Raw genomic sequence first — 27,002 nt, 5'->3', positions numbered from 1 at the left:
TTCTGCTGTCCTCCATTAAATACCTCTGGTAGATCAGCCATCTGTTATTAAATGGCTCAGGTTCGTAATTTATCAAGCTTCTACTTTGTTCCAAGTGGCAGAAGATTGGGGAGGAGGGTGCAGGCGTAAAGGTTTGGTTGATCCTCGGAGGGTAGGAGAAAGATTTCCATTACCCTTTGCATTAAAATAAAACACTCCCTGATTGCATTCCTAAATGCACAGTTCTAATTTTATCAAAGGACACAGCAGGATATAGATTGGATCATGACTTGGGAACAGAAATGGCCGATGGAGTTTAATCTGGGGCAGCGTGGCAGCATAGTGGTTAACACTGCTGCTTCACAGCACTAGGGATCCAGATTCAATTCATGCTTTGGGTGACTGTCTCTGCAGGGATGCTGCGTGGATTTCCTCCAGATGCTCCAATTTCCTCCCACAATCCAAAGATGTGCAGGTTAGGCAGATTAACCATGATTAATTGACCCTTAGTGCCAGGGGATTAGCAGGATAAATACATGGGGTAACGGGGATAGGGTCTGGGTAGGATTGTGGTCGGTGCAGACTTTATGGGCCAAATGCCCGGTAAGGGATTTTGGAGGATCAAATTTGTGTGTGAATCATACTGTAAATGGCAGAACCCTTCAAAACATTAACATACTGAGGGATTTGGCCATGCAGGCTGAAGTTTCCCAAGAGTGACAATATAGGCAGCCAAGGTGATTAAGGAGGCACATGGCATGCTTGTCTTCATCAGCTGGGGTATTGAGTACAAGAGTTGGCAAATCATGTTGCAGCTATATAATGTGGCCTAACCAAGGTTGAGTATTATGTGCAGTTCTGATCCCAACATTACCAAAAGGACGTGGAAGCTTTGGAGAGAATGCAAAGAAGGTTCATCAGATATTGTCTGGTCTTGAGATGTTGCAAAAAGTCTGACAACACCAGGTTTAAGTCCGACCGATTTATTTGATGACTAAACCTGGTGTTGTCAGGCTTCTTACTTTGTTTATCCCAGTCCAACGCCAACATCTCCACATCTTGAGATGTTGGCCATGAGGAGAGGTTGAATAAACTTGGATTGTTTTCACTGGAAAGAAGGAGGCTGAGGGGTGACCTGATAGCGATCTGCAAAATTATGAGAGGCATAGACCGGGTAGATAGTCCGAGGCTTTTTCCCAGGGTGGCAGTGCCAATTATAAAAGGGGGCACAGGTTCAATGTGAGAGGGAGAAAGTTTAAAGGAGATGTGCGGGGGGAGTTCTTCACACAGAGTGGTGGGTGCCTGGAACGTGCTGTGATAGATGGTGGTGGAAGCAGGCACATTAGCCATATTTAAGCGGCACCTGGATGAATACATGAATACAAACCGAGTAAGGGCAGAAGGCTTTTTTTTAAGTTTAGGTAAAGTTAAATAGTTTATTTATTAGTCACAAGTAAGGCTTACATTAACACTGACATGAAGTGACTGTGAAATTCCCCACGTTACCACACTCCAGCACCTGCTCAGGTCAATGTACCTAACAAGCATGTCTTTCAGAGTGTGGGAGGAAACTGGAGCACCTAGAGGAAACCCACACAGACACAGGGAGAACGTGCAAACTCCATACAGACAGTGACCTAAGCTGGGTCACTGGTACTGAGGCAGCAGTGCTAACCACTGTGCAACCCTGCCACCCATGGGCCATCATGACTGGCATGGCCTTGGGCAGCTGAAGGGCTTGTTTCTATGCAGTACTTTTCTTTGGTCCTTCATTCTTTATTATGCGCTCTTGTTCTGGATTTCTCCCACAGAGGAACATTTTTGTATTTACCCCATTGAATAGCTTTATCATTTCAAACACCCTCAGGTTGGATCACTCTTCAAGTTACTAAACTCAAGGGAGTACCAACAAAATTGATAGAAATCTATCCTTATAATCCCCTAAGCCATGAATCATTCTGGTGAATGTGAACGCATTCACAAATTTGCAGTGTGTGCATTAAGGCAGCAAAATAAATTTCACTATATACACAAGTGTCAGGCTACACATGGTTGCTGTAATGATTAAGTTTCTTGGAAAATGAAAGCCTTCTAGGTGTTGAGGAGCAAAGTATAGTGTTAAATTAATAATGTACTTAAATGCATGAAAGTAGGAGTACAGATTCAAAATTCATTAAAAGATACACATGCTAACAAGGCCAGATTAAATGCAAACCCTTGTTGGCATATCTGGTAAAGTAAGATGACTCAATGCATCAGTATTTGCTTTGTCCTTTGCTGTCTGTACACAATGTTATACTGGTAAGCCAACAACGTGAGGACCCGGTGCTGAACTGTCGCTGAGGATATAAGAGGAATGCTCTCAGATTTACTGAAACCGTTCAATGGTTTGTGGTCAGTACATATCATTAATGAACAACCATAATGATAAAATCATTTCACAGTAAAATTGGTGGAGGCGATTTCATCATTGCGCTCCACCAACAGATGGACAGTGTTAGCCAGTAAGATCATAGACAGCCAAGAAATCAAAGGATGGAGGTCAATCTGTCCAGGAATAGCAGCACCATATTAGGCCGTGGAAGATGGCTATCTATAGCAGAAGCTTTGTGACAGGTCTCTCTGTTACTCAGAGCAGAGAGATCTGCGCATGTGCAATGGTGTACTCTGCTACTCTCAGCCAACTTTCTAGTGATTTAACCCCCACCCTTTCCCCTACAGACAAGGAATGGATTTTGAGGCTTTTTTCCTGCTCTTTTGACCCATTCTCCATTTGTGAGATAGGCCTGCCCCAATACCATAGGATGAGACATCACATGATAGATTGAATTGCATCTTAATTAAAATGAACCAAGAGACTGGTTGGCCATAGCAGCATTGTCACATCGTCGAAAGCTTTCTTTTGTGCTGCCCCACATTTCCATTGAGTCGGGTACATTAATAGGGAGGGAATAGAGGGATACAGACAGAGTAAGGGCAGGAGGAGTTTTTTTTAGTTTCGTTCGGGCATCGTGACCAGCATGGGCTTGGAGGGCCGAAGGACCTGTTCCTGTGCTGTAGTTTTCTCTGTTCTCTTTGTAAAGCAGTAGATACAGTGGTATCAATATTGAGCACAAACTTCCTGCAGTAATTTACTTTCCCTTCTACTAGCAAGGAGTCATGCGCTTGTTTCTTGGCTGTTCTATACAACATCCACCTCGAACGCCCCTAGCCTCTCCGGTGCATGTCTGCAGTTGGATACCTGCCTGTGCAAGCCTTGGGTCTGCCTAGAGCCCCAAGTCTTCCAATAAGTCTTCTCACTGATTACAGATGCAGAGGCCCCTGTGTCAAACTCCATCTTACGTCTGTTTTCTATTGAGCTCCACCGTAGCATAGGGAGGCCCCGTATGCCCCTCGCTCACATTACATATAATGCAAGAGTTCTCCTCTGCCTGCTCTGAGCTCTGCAGGTGTTGTGTAGCTGACTTGAGGCTTGTGAATTTCCCTGCTTAGTCTTCAATTTGCTCTTAGCTTAATGTTTGCATTCCATCTGACACTAATTCAGCTTCCCACCACTGGCTTATTAGTGCCTCCCGGCTCACTTTTACTCACAGCTAAAACAAATAAAAAACATGGAATTCAGCTGATAAAAGCAAATTACTGTGGATGCTGGAATCTTGAAACAAAGGAAATGCTGGAAAATCTCAGCAGGTCCAACAGCATCTGTGAAAAGAGAACAAAGTTAATGTTGCAAGTCTGGATTATCCATTGTCAGAGCTGAAAGCAATAGAATAAATAGAAACAGTATAAATCTCATCCTATTTTCTACTGTCTTCAGCTCTGACAAAGAGTCATTGAGATGCAAACATTGGCTATTTTCTCTTCATAGATGCCAATAGTTTGGCTGAGATTTTCCAGCATTTCTGTTTCGGTTGTAATGGAATTCAGTAGACAAGCTCACCCAGAGTCGGCAGAATTATATAGATCGGCCTCAGTGGGGCTGAGCTGCAAAATATGGAGATCCATTCAAAACTCCACTGACACTGGCAGGACTCCCACCAGTGTAAAATTCCAGCCAGTGCCAGAGATTGGTACTGCTGCCTCACCAGCACCAGGGATCTGGGTTCAATTCCTAGCTTGGGTCACTGTCTGTGCAGAGTCTGTGTGGGTTTCCTCCGGGTGCTCTAGTTTCCTTCCACAGTCTGAAAGATATGCTGGTTAGGTGCATTGGCCTTGCTAAATTCTCCCTCAGTGTACCCGAACAGGTGGGGGGAGTGTAGCGACTTGGGGATTTTCACAGTAACTTCACTGCAGTGTTAACGTAAGCCTACTTGTGACATTAATAAATAAACTTAAGAACCTTACTAAACTCATCTCCAGAACCATCTCAAATCTGTGCCTGATGACAAGTAAACTTGGCAAGTTGACTCAACATAATTGGAGATAATCCACAAAGAACCATAAGCGACAGGTTGTTACAGTTTTACAAAGGATGGTAGAAGCAGCTTCAATAATAAATTTCCAGAAAGGAAATCCGATTAAAGATTTGGAAGGAAAAAAATGCATGGCCTCAAGGAAAGAAAAGAAAACAGGAAAAATGAAATAATTAATTGAATTGTTCTTTAAAAGACCTAGTACATGTATGATGGGCCAAATAGTTTCCTTCTGCACGTATCATTCTATCACTAACATGCTTCTCTGGCAAATCCAAAATTATTTAATATGGATAGTATTACCTGGTGGATGGAAAATGTTACAAATACAGAGCACGATATGATCCTTTCACATACCTGTCAGTGTATCAATAGGAATTGCTACAGGGCATTCCTAAGGTGAGCTCAGACCATAGTTCTGCTACATGGCAGATCATGATCTTATGCTACAAGGCTACTCTTTAAACATCACCCTAGTTGTCCAAAAAGAGATTGCAGTGTTTGTGTGTATGCCTGGTCACTTTTTGCGATGCACTAGGTTCACACAGAAACACCCTTTAAATACAGACATTTCAGATTTCCTTTGTGTGACAGCAGTCAGCAGAGAGAGAGGAGAGAGAGAGAGAGAGAGGAGAGAAAAGAAAGTGTGTTCTATTTGCAATATTAGCAATTACAAAAGCTGTAAAAATAAACTTGTGGATGGTGGGGGAGGGAAAGGAGCACAATTCCCAGCCAGTTTTTGTGTTTCTCCCTTGCTTTGTCTTTCCTGCCACTTCTTCCCTCAGACCGTACATCCTTCGGGCCCACAATCTACACCAGCAAGCTACTAACAGTGGCTCTGTAATTACTACCAGGAGGTGGGCGAGAACAAACTGAATCCATTTACCCGCCAACCTCTCCTTCCTCCTGGGAAGCACTTGCGTGCGGTGTGCTGCTCAGCCATAATCATTGAGATAACGCACTGTGTCCACCCACAGAATTAGTGGAGAGCCTTAAGGATTCACAAAAATAAAAAACTCATACACATCCACAACACCAGCTCTTTTTGCAACAGGCAGGAGGCAAAAGGAAGCCCAAGATGAAATTCTGCTGGGGAAGTAGAATGTGAATCACAAGGCTCTTTCAATTAAAAGTAAACTTTTACCTTCTCAATGAAAAAAAAGTGTATGGCAAGCTGCTAATCTTTTTCCTCCTCAATATAAAGAAGAACCGACATGCAAGAGGAATGTTTTAGAAATACCGATGATTGTCTTCATATCAGTACTGAGTTTTTGACAGTGAATGTTCAAATATTCTTTATCATCACCCCTCCGAATCTGACCACAACTTCAGGATGTAGTGCAAATGCAGATCAACATGCAGCTGATATTTCAGTGTGGTACTGAGGGAGTGTGATTTGGTCAGATGAGCTGATTATGTCAATCAAAATTATGTGCTGAAGCCCCTGAGGTTAGAGTTATCAGAACACTGATTCATGCAAGAAGTCTCACAACACCAATCTGAGATGACCTGATGAAGGAGCAGTGCTCCAAAAGCTTGTGATTCCAAATGAACCTGTTGGACTTTAACCTGGTGTTGTGAAACTTTTTACTATGCCCACCCAGTCCAATGCCAACGTCTCCACATCATTATCATCCAACTCAGTAACCTGTTCCTGTTTCTCCCCCCTCCCCCCATAGTTATTTGGAGATTAAGGGGGGATCTGATAGAGGTGTGTAAAATAATGAAGGGAATAGATAGAGTCAACAGTGGTAGGCTTTTCCCTAGATTGGGGACAATTACGAGAGGTCACGATCTAAGGGTGAGGGCGGAGAAGTATAATTTGGATACTAGAGGAAGGTTTTTCACACAGAGGGTCATGGGGGTATGGAACGCGCTACCAAGTACGGTGGTGGAGGCAGGCACGTTGGACTTGTTTAAGGTTTACTTAGATAGACATGAGCAAAACAGGGATGGAGGGTTATAGTAGAGGGTATTAAAAAGGGTCAGAGCCTTGGGACGACACTGGAAATGTAGTATTACATGCTAATGTTTTGTCTGTTTTAATCCACAGGTGTCGGTCCACCTTGTTGTCAAAACGAGGGGCACGCACACGGTGGGTCGTGCGTGGGCTGCTCTTGGAGGTTTTGAGAGTGGCCTAGTACTTCGTGTCGTTGTGTGCGCTTAATCCTGGACCAGCAGACAAGCACCACAACAGCTCAGTGACTATCGCTACTAGCTGTGCAGATACATGGATTTGGGCCTGTGTCTGTGGGAGTTTGCGCATTCTCCCTGTGGTTGCGTGAGTTTCCTCCGGGTGCTCCGGTTTCCTCCCACACCTCAAAGATGTGCTCTTAGGCTGATTGGTGTACCAAATTGACCCTACACTATTCTCCCCTGAATCTGGCTACATTAGGGGGACCATTCACAAACACACAGGGCAGGGTAGGTGTAGGAATATGCTTTGTTGAAATGGCGGCGCGGGCTCGTTGGGCCGAAGGGCCTGTTTCCCGTGCTGGGTTGTTCTTTGTTCTTTATTCCTTTAGCCACAAGAGCTAAACCATGTTGAAAATATATAATGCTTTGGCCACAACTGCTTTCTGTGGTAGAGAATGCCATAGGCTCACCACTCTCTGGGTGAAGAAATTTCTCCTCATGTTAGTACTTATAGGATTATCCTGTACCCTGGTTCCAGACCCTCCCAACATTGGAAACCTCCTTCCTACACCTACCTTGTCCTGTCCCATTAAGTAATTTATAGATTTCTAGGAGTTCCCCATCCCTCATTCTTCTGGTAAACCTTTGTTGCACTCCCTCCATAGTAACAGTATCCTTCCTCCGATAAGGAGACCAAAAATGCACTCACAAGTGTCAACAACTCCCTCCACCAAATGCTGTTAAATACACTTGCATTGCTCTTTATAATGATAGCATGTTAATTAGAAGAAAATGTTATCACTGAAGAAGAGCAGCCTAATTGGCCAAGCCATGAAGAATGAAATGCACCTTTTTGCATTTGAGATTTAATGCAGTGCCTAGTCACCCTGAGACATAGACAGCATGTTTTATCCTAGTCTGTGATAAATTAGCCATTGCGTCCAGAGATGATTCAGCTGTGATGGGCCACATCAAGCAGGAACAATGAAGAGCAATCAGGGGTTGGCAATAAGTGCTGGCCTAGCCAGTGAAACCCACATCTTGTGAATGAATAAAACAAAAGCTGCCAGGAGAGAATCAGAGTTTTCAGTAGTTTAAGTAGTTGCATGGTTGCTGCAGATCACATGATTGGACGCTGTCACTGGGACATTTCAGAGGCCCCTGCTTTTTAGTTTCAGCTTGTCCTCCGCACAGACAAGTACTCCTACAATAACACTGTGTTGGTAGTTTGAATCTACATGTGCTAACCGCATTTTTTTTAAATGCGCAGCCTACAACTCCTAATATAGTTAGGACATGACAGCAGCAACTACTGATCTGATCTATACGCCCACCATTATACAAGATGATGGAGCGACCAAAACTGTAGCTTTTCTACTATTTTGTTTTGATACCAACACATAATGTTTATAAATAAGAACGACTGGGATCATTCATCAAAGCTCTGCCTGTCAAGTGAGATAGTGAATATAATCCAAACATTGACAACATTCAAGCTGTCAGTGCCTTGTGAAATGCATGTCTGTAGCTGCAGCTGTTTCATATGTATCCTCCGACACACTTAGTCAGTGAAGCAGCACAGCCAGATGATACCACAATCAGATCACCGCAGCCCACTCCATCCTGCTCAAAGCACACCCTAAAAATACTAAGAGTGCAATTATACGGACTAGTCATTAGTCTCTGAATCTACATCAAGAAGAAATTAGACAATTAATAACGGAAGTTTTAACATTCGGTTGCAGGTGCTAAGTAATGTCGCTATCGCAAGTTATGGATGTCACAATCCCCTGTCGAGCTGGGCAATTTCAAGCAAGATATTTGAACTCCCAGTGACATGCTTTTTAAGACTTTTACTGTAACAAACAAAAGCAACATGAAACAATATCTAGCAGAAACTAATCCAGTAAACTCCAGAAGATATTGTCCTCTTTAACTTTTAACACAACCAAACCCTATTCCACAGTTATACTTCACTTACCACAGTCTGCAGAATTGCAATTTTTACATGAACCACCATCATTTCCAGATTCCAATGGATTCACTTGACCCCGCTTTTTTGTAAGTCATAGCATCGAATGACCAACAAAAGCTGCTTTATCTCAGTTTCTGGAGAAGTCCCAATCTGAATAACCACAGTGAAACACATTTCTGCAACTCCATGCCCACCACCGACCACCCACACCTTCTCTTCACCGCACATCTCCCATTCCCCACAAGATACATCTCTTTACCCAGAGACCATCTTCCCTCCATTATTTCTGCATGGTAGATTTAAGTTTATTTATTTGTGTCACAAGTAGGCTAACATTAACACTGCAATGAAGTTACTGCGACAATCCCCTAGTCACCACACCCAAGCGTCTGTTCGAGTACACGGAGGAAGAATTCAGCATGGCCAATGCACCTAACCAGCATGTTGTTCGGAAGGAGAGCAGACCAGCAGGAACCCAGGTCCCTGGTGCTGTGAGGCAATGTGCTAACCAATGTGTCACCATGTGCCTCAAAGAGGGAACATTCTCTCTTCTCTGCTGACCACATTGCAGTTTTTTTGTCTTTGAGAACCATCTCTCTTTGTTTTGAGATCTTGGAGGCAGCAAGTCTACCCAGCCTTTGTTTCAGATGAGAAGTTTGCACTTTGCCCAGAAAGGCCTCCTTGGACCTTCTTGCCCACATGGCAATAAAATCACCTGGCTTGTTGCTCTGTGAACTCCTACCAACCTCTTTCATTTCCCCCTCCCCCCTCCACCCCCAAATTGGTCTTACATACTTTAAAAAGAAATACCAGTAAAATGGGGATACAAGAATTCTGATCTGAACTGTTTCTTTCTTCCGGCAGAATATTCACATTCACATTAAAATTGCAAATCGGGGGCAGAATTTTCTCCCAAAAATTCAAGTGTCACGTAAGTCTGAAAGCTGGAGAGTTTCACTCTTTTTTTTCCAGCAAGCTACCCTGTGCAATTTTTTTTGGCAGGAAGGGGCAGAACCTAAGCTCGCCAGGAAAACCAGCTGCAGACTATTAGGCATGTGCCTCGGTCTCCCATGTACTGCATACAAGTGTACATAGCATATGGAAGATCCGTCAACATCCCCCTCCCGCCATGAACTTTGCTGCCCCCAAACCCCCACAAATCCTTCCCTGATCGTCAACCCCCCCACCCCCCCTCACTGCCCACCATGATCAGCAGCCCCACCACCACCACCCCTCGCACCCCCCCTCCCCCCAAAAGCAGAATTTCTCCCTTCCCTCCCCTTTGTACTGACCTTCTCCTCCTTGAGGCCTCTCAACCCTCCCTCTCCTCACCACCCCGCACCCCTCGGGACCCTCATCTTTTTCTTGTTTTAAATCTGCCACACGTTATCCTAAAACGATCACCTCTTGCACAAGACTCACCTAGAAGAGGGAAACATCCTCTCCACGTCTACTTTGTCGATTCCCCCTTATAATTTTGTACACCTGAATTAGATCACGTTTCATTCTAAAGCTCCAGGAAGCATAGGCCTAAACTGTCAAACCTCTCTTTGAAAGACAAACCCCTCATCTCTGGAATCAATCTAGGTGAACCTCCTCTGAACTGCCTCTAAGGCAACACAACAGCCATACAACCTTCATTTCTCAAACAAAGTCAAGCAGTAGGCTACAAATTGCTCAAAACAATCAGGAACAAAGAAAATTACTGCATAGGAACAGGCTCTTCAGCCCTCCAAGCCTGCCCCAGCCACATTGCCCGACTGAACTAAAACCCCCTACCATTCCAGGGACCATATCCCTCCATTCCCAACCTATTCATGTCAAGACACCTCTTAAAAGTCACTACCATATCCATTTCCACTACCTCCCCTGGCAGAGAGTTCCAGGCTCCCACCACTCGGAGTAAAAAATCTGCCACGCATATCTCCTTTAAACCTTGCCCCTCGCACCTTAAAGCTGCACCCCCTAGTAACTGACTCTTCCATCCTGGGAAAAAAGCTTCTGACTATCCATGCCTCTCATAATCCTGTAGACTTCTATCATGTCTTCCCTCAACCTCTGTCATTCCACTGAGAACAAACTAAGTTTTTCCAACCTCTCCTCATAGCTAATGCCCTCCATATCAGGCAACATCCTGGTAAATCTTTTCTATAGCCTTTCCAAAGCGTCCACATCCTTCTGGTAGCGTGGTGACCAGAACTGAACACTATATTTCAAGTGTGGCCTAACTAAGGATCTATAAAGCTGCAACATGACTTGCTAATTTTTAAACTCAATACCCTGGCTGAAGGCAAGCATGCCATATGCCTTCTTGACTACCGTCTCCATCTGCATTGCCACTTTCAGTGACCTGTGTACCTGTACATCCAGATCCCTTTGCCTATCAATACTCTTAAAGGATTCTGCCATTTACTGTATATTTCTTCTCTGTTTTAGACCTTCCAAAATGCATTACCTATCATTTGTCCGGATTAAATCCCATCTCTTTGGCCAAGTCTCCAACTGATCTATATCCTGTTGTGTCCACTGATGGTCCTCATTGGTATCTGCAAATCCACCAACCTTTGCATTGTTCGCAAACTTACTAATCAATCCCATTACATTTCCTTCCAAATCATTTACATATATTACAAACAGCAAAAAGGTCCCAGCACTGATCCCTGAGGAACACGACTCGTCACAGCCCTCCATTCAGAAATGCATCCTTCCACTGCTACCCTCTGTCTTTTTTGACCGAACTAATTTTGTTTCCACCTTACCAGCTCACCTGCGATTCCATGTGACTTCATTCTCTGCACCAGTCTGCCACGAGGGAACTTATCAAAGGCCTTCCTGAAGTCCATGTAGACAACATCCACTGCCCTACCCTCAATCATCTTTGTCACTTCCTTGAAAAACTCCATTAAATTTGAGAGACACAACCTTCCTTTCACAAAATCATGTTTCCTCTCACTAATATGTCCGCTTATTTCCAAATGGGAATAAATCCTGTCTCAAAGAATCCTCTCTAATAATTTCCGTACTACTAAATTAAGGCTCACTGGCCTGTAATTACCTGAATTATTCTTGCCATTCTTCTTAAACAAAGGAACAACATTGGCTATTCTCCAATCCTCTGGGATCTTCCTGTAGCCAAATACTTTTTGCTAAAACATGAAGGTGAAAATACTCAAAAATCGGAACTTGGTGAAAAACTGAGAGTTGTTTCATCCAAACAAAAATACAAACAGAACTCCATAATAAAGATTTCAGTTCCCACATTTCTCAGCCTCCGAAAACTCATATACCCTAAATATTTTCTCATTCTCAAACCACTCAATTCACTATCTGCCTCCCATACTGTTTAAAACTAAACTCAGCAGGCACAAAAACAAGTGGACAACCAAAGTAATATACATTTATCTATAATACTGAGAGACTTAAGGAAGAAAGAAATCTGCAGGAAGATGTAGGCTAAGCAAGCGGGCGGAATTGTGACAAGTAATTTAATGTAGATAACTGCTTTTGAGGCTATTTTCAGGATATACTTGCATTTCAGGAAACAACAGAGATGTACAGGTCATGAAAGGGATATAGAACCTCACTTGGGAATTAGGGTTTTGAGGAGCTTAGACAAAAAAAAAATTTAAATTAAAAGGATTCAACAACCATTGGTTAAAATGAACAGCAGAGCAAGCTCTCTAGGTTAAATGGTCTCTTATGTTCTTAATGTTTCTAAATAATAAATATCTCAATGGAGTGCTGAATTGCAACACAGGTCTTTAGAAGCAGAATTGCAATTGGTACCGACAATGAAGTGGCAAGTGGGGTTTTCATACAGGAAACGTTCCTATTTGAACTTTTCCCTCTTGACATATTTAAAAAAATAAAAGCATTGCAAGTACTTTCACTATTCCTCTACCATTAAAAAGGATTGGGATTGTGGAGCTTACTACTATTAAATGCTTGGCATGCAATAGGCAGCATACAATAGCTGTGAAGGGAAGTATTGGATTGCATGCATTGATGCACAATATAACTTGTCACCTTCAATCTTGGTCACTACTCTTTGTGCTAGGTCTGGGGCTCAGCTGGTAGCACTCATCTCCAAATCAGAAGGTTGTGGGTTTAAGCCTTAATCTGGAAATTTGGATCACATCGTTCAGTCTGACATGACCGTTACAAGACTGAAGGAATGTCATGCAACCATAAATGCCAGCTTTCGGATAAGATATTACACCAAGGCACCATTGGACATCACAGGTGGATATTAAGGAAATAATTTACATTTCTATGGCACCTTTCATAATATTAAGATACCCCAGAGAACTTCACAGGCAATGGTGTGGTTAGCATGTTGAGTTATGCGGATCAAATTTTGGAGAGCATCTGAAGGGTTTTTATAAGCGTGGCTGCTAAAGGGTTGTGGGGTTACAGTTACTGGATAGATTGGATAATCTGGAGTTCCTTGGAGCAGAAATGGGTGTAAGAAAGTTTGACAGTTATTTAATGAATAGGAGGCAGTGCAGAAATTTTGAACTTCACTTGAGAAGGGAGCAGGTGTAGGGCTGCAGGGGAATGGCAGAGGCTAGGACTAATTGGATTGCTTTTTCAAAGAGCTGGCACAAGAGTACCGGGCCAAATGGCCTTCTTCTGTGCTGCAAGATCCTAATGCCAAAATTGAATTCATAGAAGTCTTTTTATTCATTCATGGGATGTGGGTGTCACCGGTTGGGCCAACAACATTTATTGCCCATTCCTAATTGCCCTTCAATTGAGTGGCTTGCTGGGTCATTCCAGAGGCCATGGATCTGGAGTCGCATGTCGGTCAGACTAGTTAAGGATGACAGATTTCCTCCTTGAAAAAGAAGTGAACCAGTTTCTAATGACCGAATGACAAATAACCAGAGGCACGGGTTTTAAGCTGATTAAGAGAGTCAAAAAGGGACAAGAAAAAAATAAGTTATTTTTGTTTATGCAATGGGATGTTATATTTCAGAATGATCCTGTTTAATCCTGAAAAGACAATGCACTGATTTTCTGATGGCAGGGTGGGGGCGGGGGGGGGGTGGTTGGATTCAGATCTAATAATCACATTCAAAAGGTAATTGGAATAACACTAGGAGGAAAAAGACTGCAGCATTATGGGGAAAGAGACTAACTGGATTGAAAATGTTGGCATAGACTCAATGACACCTCCCATACAGGGTGTTGTTCAATCCTATGATTCAATAGTTAGCTGGCAGTGTTTGTTATGGCAAGTATCTGGAGTTCCAGTCTTTCTAAATAAGTATCCAATAGAAACAGACTGTGCAAGTTTAAATGATACTAATTGGAGGTTACGAATAACAGTAACAAGGATGCATTTGGATCTTCCAGGGCTCACTAATTTTTTATTCATTCATGAGACATGAGCATCTCTAAATAGCCAGCATTTGTTGCCCATTCTTAGTTGCCCAAGGGCTGTTGAGTCAACCACATTTTGAGTCACATGAAGGCCAGACTGGGTAAGTACAGTAGATATCCTTCCCTCAAAAGGACATTAGTGAACCAGATGGGTTTTTCCAACAACTGACAATGGTCTTTTGGTCATCAGTAGTTTCTTAATTCCAGTTTTTTTTTATTGAATTCAAATTCCACCATCTGCAGTGGCAGGATTCATACCCAAGTCCCCAGAACATTAGCTGAGTTTCTGGATCAATAGTCTAGTGGTACTACCACAAGGCCTTAGAAGTTGAAGTTGGATGATAGAGTATGTACAATGCACAATATTATTCTGCTGAGAAGTGAAGGTATGTACCTCCAAGGCCACAAGCTCCAACCAGAAACTCAAGCCAGCTCCAGGTCAATTAGTTCATGTGTAAAGAATCTGTGTTAAATACAAAATTGATTGTTATGGAGAAATCCCGACTTGAAAAAGGAATATATGTAGGTCAGTGCAATAATCAGATTGAATTCAGCTGTGATGCCCCCCTATACCTAAATACCTTACTGTCACCTGCCATCTAGGCTCATACATGGAAAATGGATGTAATGTATTGTCCCTATCCAAACAGATATAATTCTTTTCAATTCTACAGTTTGAGCAACAGCTCACACAGCAGCCTTATGTATCCTGTTGAAAAGAGGGAATTACATTAATCACCAGTTCGTGGAGTAAAAGATCTCCCTTGCTCATACACTGCCAATATCCATGATATCTTGGTGAATAGGAGGTAATGTAGCAAATCTGAACATTAAATATTTAACACTACATTTATTTTTCACTCATTCATGGGATGTGGGTGTCACTGACTGGGCCAGCAACATTTATTGCTCATCCCTAATTGCCCGGCTTGCTGGGTCATTTTAGAAGGCATTTAAGAGACTATGAATTACATGTAGGCTCAACAAAATAAGGATGACAGATTTCCTTCCCTAAAAAGGAAATCAGTGAACTAGATAGGTTTTTACGACAATCTATTGTGGTTTCATGGTCATCATTAGATTTTTAATTGCAGATTTTTATTGAATTCAAATTTCCCCGTCTGCCCCAGTGGGAATCGAATTCAGGTCACTGGAGCATTATTCTGGATTACTAGCCCAGCGACAATACCATTACACCACTGCCATTTTTAATCGTCAACGTTGGCTCAGTGGCAGCACTCTGATTCCCATTTGTCAGCAGATAATCCTGGCTAGCACTTCACAGAAGTGCTACTAATCGGAGCCGAGGAGCTGGCTTTCAAGCATGATGTTAAGCTAAGGACTTGCCTGCTCCCTCAGAGTTGACAAAGAGGCCCTCCACGGCAAAAGTGAAGCAGTTCTTTTGGACAAGGTTTATGCCTGGAACCAAAGCCTAAAATCCAGAGCAGCAACTTATAACACAAAAGAGGTAAAAAAGAAAGAGGTTTAGAGGACCCCATAGTGGAGCTCTGGAAGAAAAATTAACAAACTAATTATTTCTTGTTAATGAGGAACTTTGCAGGTAACTTTCTTTGCTGTGAAGGTGCTCAGCTGGAGAGCTTCTCTTCTTTCAGCAGAGACAAACAAACAAATTGACTGCAGCAAAACACTGGCATTTATAAAACAAAGTACAGAACAGAGAACCAATACGTAATTACTTGCCTCAAAATGTGAAGGGGATGAGTCAAGTGGAAGCTATCTCCAAGACAGCAGCAACAAAGAACATAAAATACCTTAGAGGTCCGTGTACAACGGAATATGTCTGAACAGCCATTTGGGAAGGCTTTTCATACTCCAACCCTGCTGAATTATTGAAAGACAATGGGACACAAAATGCTCTCAACTGCATAAATTAAGCAAAGCAACAGTTTCTGAATTATTCACCCTCACAGCTATAGATATCGAAAGGAAGTGACTTCCACCTCCTACAAAGAAAAACAGGAGATACTTTTCACATCAACCTGCTCAAAGTCACACCCTTCATTCGAAAACGAAATATCGCCAGATGCAGGAAATCCCGAAAGAGGAAATTTTAAAAATTGCTGGAAATGCTCGGCAGGTCAGGCAGCATTTGTGAAGAGGGAAACAAAATGTGGGGGCTTCCAGGCAGTGGAAGAAAGGATAGCTAACAGCTTTTAAGCAAGTACACAGGCAGGGCAAGGGAGGGAAAGTTTGTGATAGTGTAGAGGGTATGATAAAATGGAGAATATGGCAATTGGAAAGGTCAGAGTGGGAGTGAGGTGAAGAAGGTGACAGGTTCAGGGTTACATTTACAGACTGAATGGAAGTGTTCTGCAAAGCAATCACTCCATCTGTTTTGGGTATCCCCAATGGCTAGAGGACCAAATAGTGGATGCAGCTCACAAACCTGATGTACTAATGACTGCTGTACTCTGGTAGAAGTGTGTGGGGTCCTAGAGGGTGGAAAGGGACCTGGTTTAAAAAAAAGGGCAAATATTACATTTCTTGTATTTGCACAGAAAAGGTGTCTTGGGCAGGGGTGGGGGAGGGAAATGATTGGGGACCGACCAGGGCTTTGTGGCGAAAACAGCACATTCAGAATACTCAAATGGACAGGGGGAGGATAAGGTACCTTTGATAGGACGTGATGGAAGGTTGATGTGGAGGAGCAGAGGACAACAGGAACACAATGTGGAATTACATATGGGCAGTGCAGTGGTTCGTACTGCTGCCTCACAGCACCAGGAGCCTGGGTTGATTCCCTGCTTGGGTCACTGTCTGTGCGAGTCTGCACATTCTCCTCATGTCTGCATGGGTTTCCTCTGGCTGCTCTGGTTTTCTCCCACAGTTTAAAAGATGTGCTGGTTAGATGCACTGGCCACACTATATTCCTCCTTCCGTGTACCTAAACAGGTACCGGAGTATGACGACAAGGAGATTTTCACATTAACTTCATTGCAGTGTTAATGTAAGCCTATTTGTGACACTAATAAACTTTAAAATGAATATATGAATTAGGAAGAGTAGGCCACTCAGCCCCTTGAGACTACTCTATTGTTCAATAAGATCATGGTTAATGTGATTGTAACCTCAACTTCCATATACCCCCCTAACCTCCCCCACCCATAATTTAACACTGCTTTGCTCATCAAATCAATTTAGTTCCGCTTTAAAAATATTCAAAGATTCTGCTTCCACTATCTTTTCAGGAAGAGAATTCCAAAGGCTCACAACCCTCAAATTATTTCTCTCATCTCAGTCTTAAATGAGCAATACTTCATTTTTAAACAGAGTCTCCCTGGTCCTAAATTCTCACACAAGAAGAAATATCCTCTCTACATCAATCTTGCCAAGATCTTAAATATTGCACTCAATTCAACTCTTACTCTTAGATACGCCAGCAGATACAAGCTTAGCCTGTCCAACCTTTCCTCAAAAGATGATCTGTCCAATCACTGTTACCTACTGTTTAATTCTCCTCACAGTAAAAAGTCTGACAATACCAGGTTTTAGTCCAACCTATTTATTTGATAATATACTCACAAGCTTTCGGGTTGTCCCTTCCTCAGGTGAATTGAGAACTCTCCATTCACCTGACGTAGGGGTTAACCCGAAAGCTTGTGAGTATATTATCAAATAAATAGGTTGGACTAAAACCTGGTGTTGTCAGACTTTTTACTGTGTTTACGCCAGTCCAACGCCGGCATACCCACATCATAATTCTCCTCACACCAAACAATAACATTCCATTAGCTTTCCTAATTACTTGCTGTAGCTGTGTACCCAGCCTTTCGTGATTCATGCTAGAGGACACTCAGAGCTCTGCAAACTCTCACCGTTTAGATAATCAGCTTTTCTTTCTTTCTTCCCACCAAAATGGACCACTTTATTTATCCACATTGTACTCCATTTGCCAGATTGGTGCCCACTCACTTAACCCACCTATATCACTTTGTAACCGCTTTATGTCCTTTTCACAACTTACTTTCCTGTCTATCTTTGTACCATCAACTAATACAGCAACCATACTTTTGCTTCCTTCATCAGAGTCATTTGTATTAATTGTAAAAGGTTGAAGATTTTTTTTTTAAAAAAAGGGTTATTCTCACCAAACTCTCCCATACTTAGAACTTTTCTTTTGGAGTGGGGACCTAAAGATGCCAGCATGATCATTGCCCCAGAGATCAGAGCACCTCCACTGACATGGGGAAGTGGGGGGTGGGGGGGCATCCCTATCCTAAACAGCAACGTCCCATTCCCACCATCATTAAAATGTCTGATATATCCCCACCAGCCCCCCATCACACAGGAATCAGGGTAATTCACACCCCATCCCATCCTCACAGGTATTGTTTCCCCCCACCACCTAAGTGAACGATACCCTAAGAGGTCACCTAAAACCCTTTCCCATTCAGCCCCAGCTCCACCCTGGTCATGCCACCACCAGGTTGCCAGGGGCAATGCCCAGCCATATCCTTGGCCACCCCAGGGTTTCATTGGCTGTAGATCTCCACGGCATGGCCATCACGATTGATCTCCATTTATGGAGACCAGTGGAGATTTGCATCGGATTCCCCCTGTGCCCAAGGATCGGAGAATTGCAGGAGCCTGCATTTTTGGAGGATTATTTAAATATGCAGATTTGGTTTACATCATTGCTGAGTGTGAATCAGATTGCAATCTCTGGAAATCCCTACGGGGTTCTCGACGGTGCTAAATCTGCTATGGGCCCTCTTCTGCAATTTTCCAGCCCCAACACGTTCTGCACAGCATCATGCAGGGCCAGAGAATCGTGGCCAAAGTTCAGGGTGAAAGCTTGGAATGTCACTGATGCACAATGAACTGAAAACGAGGTAAAGAAGGGGACCAAATTATCGTTGACAAAGCCTATTCCACGCACCCCTAAAACAAAGGAATAGCATACAGGTGTCAAAAGCAACACTTTATTCAATTCCTCTGAATTGACTCAAATGAAGAAGCAATTGTTAAACAAGTTCAGTCAGGCAGAGGAGCTGAATTGGTTGGGACTTCATTCAAGGAAGAATTGAACAGTTCTTAAACTATATTGATAGGGCTGGAGGTGCAGATAATTGGAAATTGTTTAAAAAGTGAAACAGAAAGAGTTGCAGAAACAGGAAGAGAGTGAACAAGGCAGAAAAAGAAGCGTCAGCATAGGACCAAATCAATTAAAGAAAAGGCTGGAACAAAGCATCAGACAGGGCAATTCTTACTCATGGATCTTGGGAAGCAGGTAAAACTGAAGCAGGCTGTCCAATCTTGACAGACTATGAGATTGGACACAAATGAAGGGAAGATCTCCAAAACCATTTTGAAACCACCCCTATAGGTCTCTATCTGTTTATTAGATGCAGTATTCTTGGGTTCTTTTTGCTTCATCAATAGTAAAACATCTCTATCTCTTACTCTTGCTCTGAAGGCCAGCATTTGCCTTCTTCATTCAGTGAGTGACGCATGAGGACACCAAGGTCACACAGAGTCCACCTCTCTCAATTTACAATAATAATAATAAATAATAATAAAAAATAATAATAATAAATGATAATTAATTATTATTATTATTATTATTAGGTATTCGCTGACTTGGCCTGCATTTGCTACCCATCCCTTGAACCGAGTGTCTTGCTAGAGTTTCGCAGATGGTTAAGGGTCACACTGTTGTGGGTCTGGAGCCATGTGTAGACTAGACTAGTTAAGACAGTAGATTGTGACTTCTTTGAAAATGATGGTAATGAAGGCTAGCTTTCAGTTTCATTCATTGAATTTCTACAAACTGCCATGGTGGGATTTGAACCCAGTCCCCAGAACATTAACTCAGACCTCTAGATTTCTAGTCCAGTGACATTACCACCAAGCCACTATCTCCTCCAGTCTCAGAACAGCACCCTTCATCTGCAGTGGTGCTCCTATCCATTTCCAATTTAGCTTTTCTATGGCAAAGACAGCCTTGTGTTAGGGTATTATATGATTGAGGAACAAAAGTCAGAAGAATTTTACAATACGTACAGATTTCCATTTCTTTTCTACCAATATAAATTGACATATTCATTCATTTCTAAATTGCTCCATCAGTTGTTCTTCAAGCAGGGAACAGAAACTAGTGCATTTTCGTTTGATGGAAAGAGAAACGTTTGAAGATCTTAGTAAATCATTTGCTAATGGTCCATGAAACGTGGCAAGTAATCTTGAATTTTCCAATGAATGATGCACTTCAAAAGAGACTCATCATCTAAACTGTCCACATTTCATTTAAATGACTCAGTCTGTGCTTGAAAATGACCCTCAAGACATGAGCAAGTGTTGGGAGATAAAACAAACTACAAAAAGGATACAGAGAATGAAGTTTGTTAACAAATCATTTAAGTTCTAACAAAATATCTATCCAGCAGTTAATTAGTTTGTGTGATGGTATGAATTGCATCAAGCAACCCTTTACCAATGTTTTCTCAGAAAAGGCCACAAGGAAATGCAAAATTGACACAGAAAAAACTAGGGTCAGGGGACACTAAACCATTTAGCTCACCCTTCTGGGACATCAATCCTTCACCGTAACATCAACTGTCTTTTGAACAATTGTTTGGAAGATTACTTAGAAAATTTGGAACCTGCTCCAAATTTAGAATCCACTTATTCCTTTCATCTTCTGGACCTACTTTATTGACTTATTCAAATAAACTCTGATTTTACTTTGTCTCAACCACCTAATATATTGCATTCTATGATGAGGTCTTTGCTGAAGTTCTTTATATCTAGATTTTGTGTCAAAATGTCAGCATGTCATGCATCATTTTTGATGTTTCTTTTACTGTGCTAATATGCACTGACATTTTTATCCAGTTTTAGAATTGGATAAATACATAGTTAAGAATAGGGTTGAAGTCTAGACACTAGAATTTTCAATCCAGGAACTTGAACAACCCATCAGCAATAACTCTGCAGATTGGTTAGCAGTTCTTGATCTATCTGGCTAAATTGAGCATCAATTGGGCCTTATTCTCTTCAAAGGTGACTGCTCACAACTTCAAGATCATCAGGGGAAGCAAAGATCACTCTGGTCGCTGGTCTTTGCTAAAAGCTAATTCCATAAACCCACTGAACCTGGCACATCAGCACTCACTTCTAACATGCGTAAAGCTCACGCGTTTCTCTGTGAAGAGTGCTGAGACCATCGTTCAGTGCTTCAGCCACATTAACAACGTTTTCCTCATTCACCAAGTATTTATGCCAATCCCTCCTCTCCCAAACCAACGCACATTTAAAACTCTCTCCTTGCGCATCTCAGCTAACCGTGTTCATAACATGTACCCTGCTGCTCACTTCACATTATTTGCACTAAATTGCTAACCATCCAAATACCTTTTCTAAGCCCCAGCTGATATGTCAACCACATTATTCTCTTCCAAAACCTCTGCTCAACTGTCCAACTCAAAGAAACAGTCTTCACTTGGCTCCATTCTCATTCATGCAAGCATAAATCAGAATTTTTCATCTGAAGTACTTTGGGCATCTACCCTTGGCTCCCTAATCATCTACACACTACTTCTCAATGATACCATCCAAAAGCAAGTCAAAGTTCCAAATACATGCCAATACCAGAGATAGAAGGATCATTATCAACCTGCAATATGAACTCTTTTTGCAGAAACTGCCTGCCTTCTGAATCTCCACAGCATTTTCTGTTTTATTTCAGATTTTAAGCATCTGCAGAATTTTAGGTTTGTTTGTGCTAACACCACTGGTCCTAGCTCTCCACAGCCCGAGTTGTCAGACTGCTCATTATCAAATTATTCTGATAGGGATAGTTAAAGAAAAAAATCCAAACACCCAACAATTAAATGGCAGAACAGCAGCACAAGATTTGACATTTTTTTAAACCGAAAACTTTAGAGAAATTAAACAAAGAAAGCAACAGTAATTTAACACCATAGCTTATAAATACTTATGATATAAACTCAATTCTGCTTTTACTTCCCTCCCAAGAGTTCTATTACTATAAGTAAATGAACCTGGGACCAACCTAAAAGGCATGCCACAGCTCTCTGAAATTTATTTTAATCATTAGTATTTCAGCTTGTCAAGCTACAAATTAAATGGTGATTCTTTTATTAGCTTTTGGCTAAACAATTCTCCAAATTTTCTTTTACATACCAATGACTGTGGACTTTTCAGATTATTGTCCTGACATAGTTCACGTATGCCCAATTTCACACTCAATGCTCCAGTTTCTTCCCACAGCTTCTGTACACATCTTTCTAAATTTACTGTTTAATCTCAATGCTTTCTGCCAGAAAGTTTTGATGAGGACCACTGCAGATTTCTTCCACTAGCTGCAAGCTGGTGCAAATCTTCAAACTACTTTTTCCCCATGAAACACAGTTGAATTAAATAATAGAATTCACTGACCAAGGCTTCACTTTGAATCACCGTCTCTATTGCAACTTGGCGTGTTTTGAGATGACTCGGACACAAATGCAAACAAATTATTTTATCTTCAGTACAACTGATTCTACAGCCTACATGGATAACTTTTATATTGCTAAATAGCATTTTATGATTTTCTGTGGATTCCCTAGCTCCATTACAAGCTTAGAGATGGATCATTCCTTGGTCATGCTTTTTCACCATCAACACTGACCCTGCTAAACAAATATAGGTTAACTTTTTAAGTGTAATAATTGGTTGAGCTTCATTTACAGAGTTGTTTTAACTAGTTTCTCAAATATTTCAATTTTCTACAGCAAAAACTTTAATTCCAAAAGTGAAAACGTAGATTCTAAAACATGTGAATTATGAGCTACAGTACAAATACAAAATGCTGGAAAATCTCAGCAAGTCTGACAGCATCTGTGGGAAGAGATTACAGCCAACATTTTGGGTCTAGTTCATCAGAGAAAGGGTCATCTAGACTCAAAATGCTAGCTTTATTCTCTCCCCACAGATGCTGTCAGACCTGCTGAAATTTTCCAGCATTTTGGGTTTTTGTTTCGGATTCCAGCATCCAAAGTATTTTGCTTTTATTGAATTATGAGCCAGATATTCAACATTATTCAAAATCTAATCTTGGACGAGCTGAAAGATTGGGAGGACAAAAATTCACACTGACACAAACTCTGTTTCTGTGCCACCAATCCAACTTCCACCCTAGTCGCCATCTGGAACTGATACAAATTATTGCCAAATTCAGCATCTTACATGACCCATCAGCATGTCATTATTCCTGAAATTGAGTTTCCAGCTCCAGATCACTGCCAGCAGAAGAATTTCCTATTCTCAACTCTGTTAATTCATCCATCCCCGCCCCTGCATTAGCCAGCATCTACGTCTTTTTCACTGCTAGGAGTCAAAAATCACTAACGCCCTCCTGGCCTAACCATCAGATTTCACACTCAGTAAACTTCAACTCATCAAGTTTCTGCCATCCATATCCTGTATCCTATCCCACACCAAGTGGTATTCATTGGCCTGCAAATGGTTCATGGTTCTGTCAACCTAGTGCTTAAATTCCTTTATGACCCATCCCCCTTTTATCTGAAGTTATTTTAGCTCTACAAAAGTTTGAAAAACTCAACATTCCTACAATTAATTTCCTCGCGTCTCCTAAAATCCCTTCTCTCCAACCAGAAGTAGCCCACTTTAAGTGCAAGCTTTGGAAAGGAATCTCTGCGAAAATCACTCTAATCATAGAAACCCTACATGGCAGAAAGAGGCCATTCAGCCCATCGAGTCTGTATGGACCACAATCCCAACCAGGCCCTACTCCCATATCCCTACATATTTTACTCGCTAATCCCTCTAACCTATGCATCTCAGGACACTTAAGGGGCAATTTTAGTATCGCCAATCAACTTAACCTAACCCGCACACATTTGGACTGTGGGAAGAAACGTACGTAAACACGAAGAGAAGGTGCAAACTCCACACAGACAGTGATGCATCTCCTCCCTCCGTAGAAACAACCTCGTGGACCAACTGCGCCCTCCTAATTAAAATCTCCTTCTGGCTTTCACCCGTGCAATACCTCAAATGTTTTTCCTTGTTAAAAGGCACTAAACAAATGCAAAGTGGCTTTGAAATACTGATCACAATAATTTGTGTAGTGAACACAATGGTGTGTGATAGCAACTGAAGCAAACATAACACATCGAAAATAATTGACTGCATGCTGGCAGAGATTAAAAAGCATGTACTGTAACCTACTGTTACACAGCACAAAAGGAACAAGCAAGGTGCACCTGCACTGTGAATTAGGTTAGCATACATTTGCATTTCCCTGCTTGCACCTGAGTAAATTATGTATGAAGATGATCACTACTCATTTATCTTCATCTGCTACTAGTATGTTCAGCCATCCCTACCAGGAAAGCTATTTGTTTTACATCATAAGGTGAAGTAAAGCATATAACCTATGAAATTTATGAATGCAAGGGCTCAAAACCTACACAAACTCATCCTTAAAGCAAGGACAAATGTCCTGGAACTTTACTGGCCATTTTAATCTGGGAACACAATCTTTATTTACCAAAGAATAAATATTCTAATATTAGACAACTTGAGTAAACATTTTCAGGCATGTTTTGCAGACAGATGGCCTTGTGGCTCAGTAGCTCGCACTTTTGTTTCAGAACCAGAAGCTCCAAGTTCAAGTACTGCTTCAGGGCTTGTTATGTAATGAAGGAGGATTCATGATACAGCCAGACAGTTTGATAAATCAACCTGTTAAATTTTCCAACATGCCCATGGCAGACGGAATGGGAGAGAGAGACTCCTAAACCATCCATACCTGATGAATACTGCTGTCCCTCAAGGTACAATTGTCGGTTGTGTTGTTATAGCGATATAGGCACCAATCACTCATACAGTATTGTAGAAAAGAAAACATTGGTGGTTCTTTGATTTTGAATAGGCACATGGGAGCATTTATACATAGGTAGAAACTTGAAGACATCAACCACAGATTTGTGTATGTGGATTCTGGTGTGGTTGTTATGGATAGAAAGTTTATTTTTTGTGATTAAGGGGACTGTTTTAAAGTTCAGTTTTTTTTTCCTACAGGCTGTTAGCACGTCTGAAGGAAATGCAGCTCAGATGTTGGGAGAGTAAGATAATTACTCATTTTAACCATATATAGTGTTTACTTAGGAAAGAACTCATGGACGTTTTACAATGAAATTTTCCCCTGGGGCTTTTGATACAGTTGATTGACAGGGTCATATGATAATGTGGTTAATGGGAGGAGCTAAGTACATCTCAGAGAACAGCTTTCAGTTCAGGATGGAGTTTGTTTAAAGGCAGAGATCTGCAAGCAAGCTGCTTTGAAACTATTGGCTACACCCCTAAAAGTATATTTATGGTTGCTAACTTTATTTAAGTGAGCAATTTTATGTCATTCGAGAATGTTGCTTATTTGGAACTGAATCAGTGATAAGTTAGAAATCAAAGTTGTTTCCTTTCATTTTTTTAACTATTGTTAAACTGTGAAAGAGTTAAGCTGCTTCATTTTGTTTGATGTATACTTAAACTGCATTATTAAATAAAGTTTGATTTTACTATAAAGTATCCCTGAGTGATCAGTGGAATTACTCCTGGAATGTAGCACCCTATCTTCTTCTCATATTTTTGATAAAATAGAAAAATTGTTGGGGTCCAGTCTGGCTTCTGAATGTAATTTTGGATTCTGATCTAGGGCCGTATGTTCTGCTCAAAAGCAAAAACAAAATTAAGTCTGGATTGTATGACACATTTCCCTTTTGGTGATGTCAACCTGTTATAAAGGTATATTACTGCCTTAATAACTTCCAGAGAATGTCTATGATTTTTTTGCAGACTATGGCTAATTACAAATGCTATGTCAGAAGATATGGCTTGGACCCACAGAAGGCTTACATGAGTGAGCCCATTGTAATATATCCAGGTTTGCTAGATGCAAGTGAGATGGTAAAGTGAGCGGTCAGGTTGCAAAGGGATAATAGACCAGATAAGTGATTGAAGTTAGCAAATAAACAAGATGAAAATCTGGGTATTTATGTACTTTGGTCAGAAGACAGGAAAAGCACATTTTTTTAAAAAAAAAATACGACTTGGAGAGTCTTTGTACATAAAATCTGAGTTAACATTCAGAAAAAGCAAGCAATGAAAGATAAATCACATTAGCTTTTATTGCAAGAGAGTTGGAGTACAGAAATTAGGAATTCTTGTTGCAATGATGTAGGATTTTGGCAAGTCCATGTCTGAAGTGTTGTGTCCAGTTGTGGTCTCCTTACCCAAGTATGAGTATTATTGGAGGGCAATATCAGGGATTGTGTCTTTTATATTTTAGTTTATACGTCTATAGTTTGTTTGATTTCAGTATAATACATGCAGAGTTACATAGAGCAAGCCCAGAGAGCCAGACCTCACCAGAGGGTATGAAAAGGGTTAACACAGACAACTGGAGGTCTTCTAATGTGCAGGAGATCTTTCCGAATTATCACGGCAATAGGAGAACCAGCATTAAGACACCTGGGCTCCATACAGTCTACAGAGGTCATAATCGTCTGTAAAACATGATCACCTGCGGGGGTGGGGGAAACAATTAACATATCGTTGTAATCCAACAAATATACATGTCTATCTGGATAGGAAGTCCATCACCCAAGAGTTGCCAGCCAATCAAATGCTCTCATGTCTCAGTAGTAACATTAGGAGTGGCTGCTGGGACTGCATCCAGTCCCCAATGGTGAGAACGTCAAGGGGTGGAGGGAAATGGAGGGCAGGGAGTAGAAAAATCAGGCTGGCATATGCCAATGTGGGCAAGAGGAAATGGTTAGGGGATGGGGGAACCTTCTTTGAGTCCAGGGAACCTGTTAAAGAGGTACCCACCCACTCTTGCCCACCACTAGTTCACATAGTGAAAGCTGCTGGCATGTAGGCTTAACGTGAATCTCTGACAATGTCGGCCACATCCCAGTGGTGCCACGATGAGACCTTTAAGGGGCTATTAATTGGACACTTGATAGACTCAATTGCCCACCAGGTGGCCAGACCTTTTATTTTATTTATTTGTTGGTCATGGCCGTCGCCGGTGGCCAGCATTTATTGCCCATCCTTAGTTGCCCTTG

General features: G+C 41.7%; 1 protein-coding gene across 3 annotated transcripts in view; it reads right to left on the bottom strand.

The window, feature by feature from the left end:
* tsnare1 (T-SNARE Domain Containing 1) overlaps positions 1-27,002 on the bottom strand; it is a 735,823-nt gene that overhangs the window by 666,531 nt on the left and 42,290 nt on the right. The window lies entirely within an intron of this gene.

Source organism: Carcharhinus amblyrhynchos, chromosome 8, assembly GCF_965287045.1.
Source record: "Carcharhinus amblyrhynchos chromosome 8, sCarAmb.v2.hapA, whole genome shotgun sequence".
Taxonomy (NCBI): domain Eukaryota; kingdom Metazoa; phylum Chordata; class Chondrichthyes; order Carcharhiniformes; family Carcharhinidae; genus Carcharhinus; species Carcharhinus amblyrhynchos.
The sequence above is the reverse complement of the archived record's forward strand: the minus strand, read 5'-3'. Positions and strand labels throughout refer to the sequence as shown.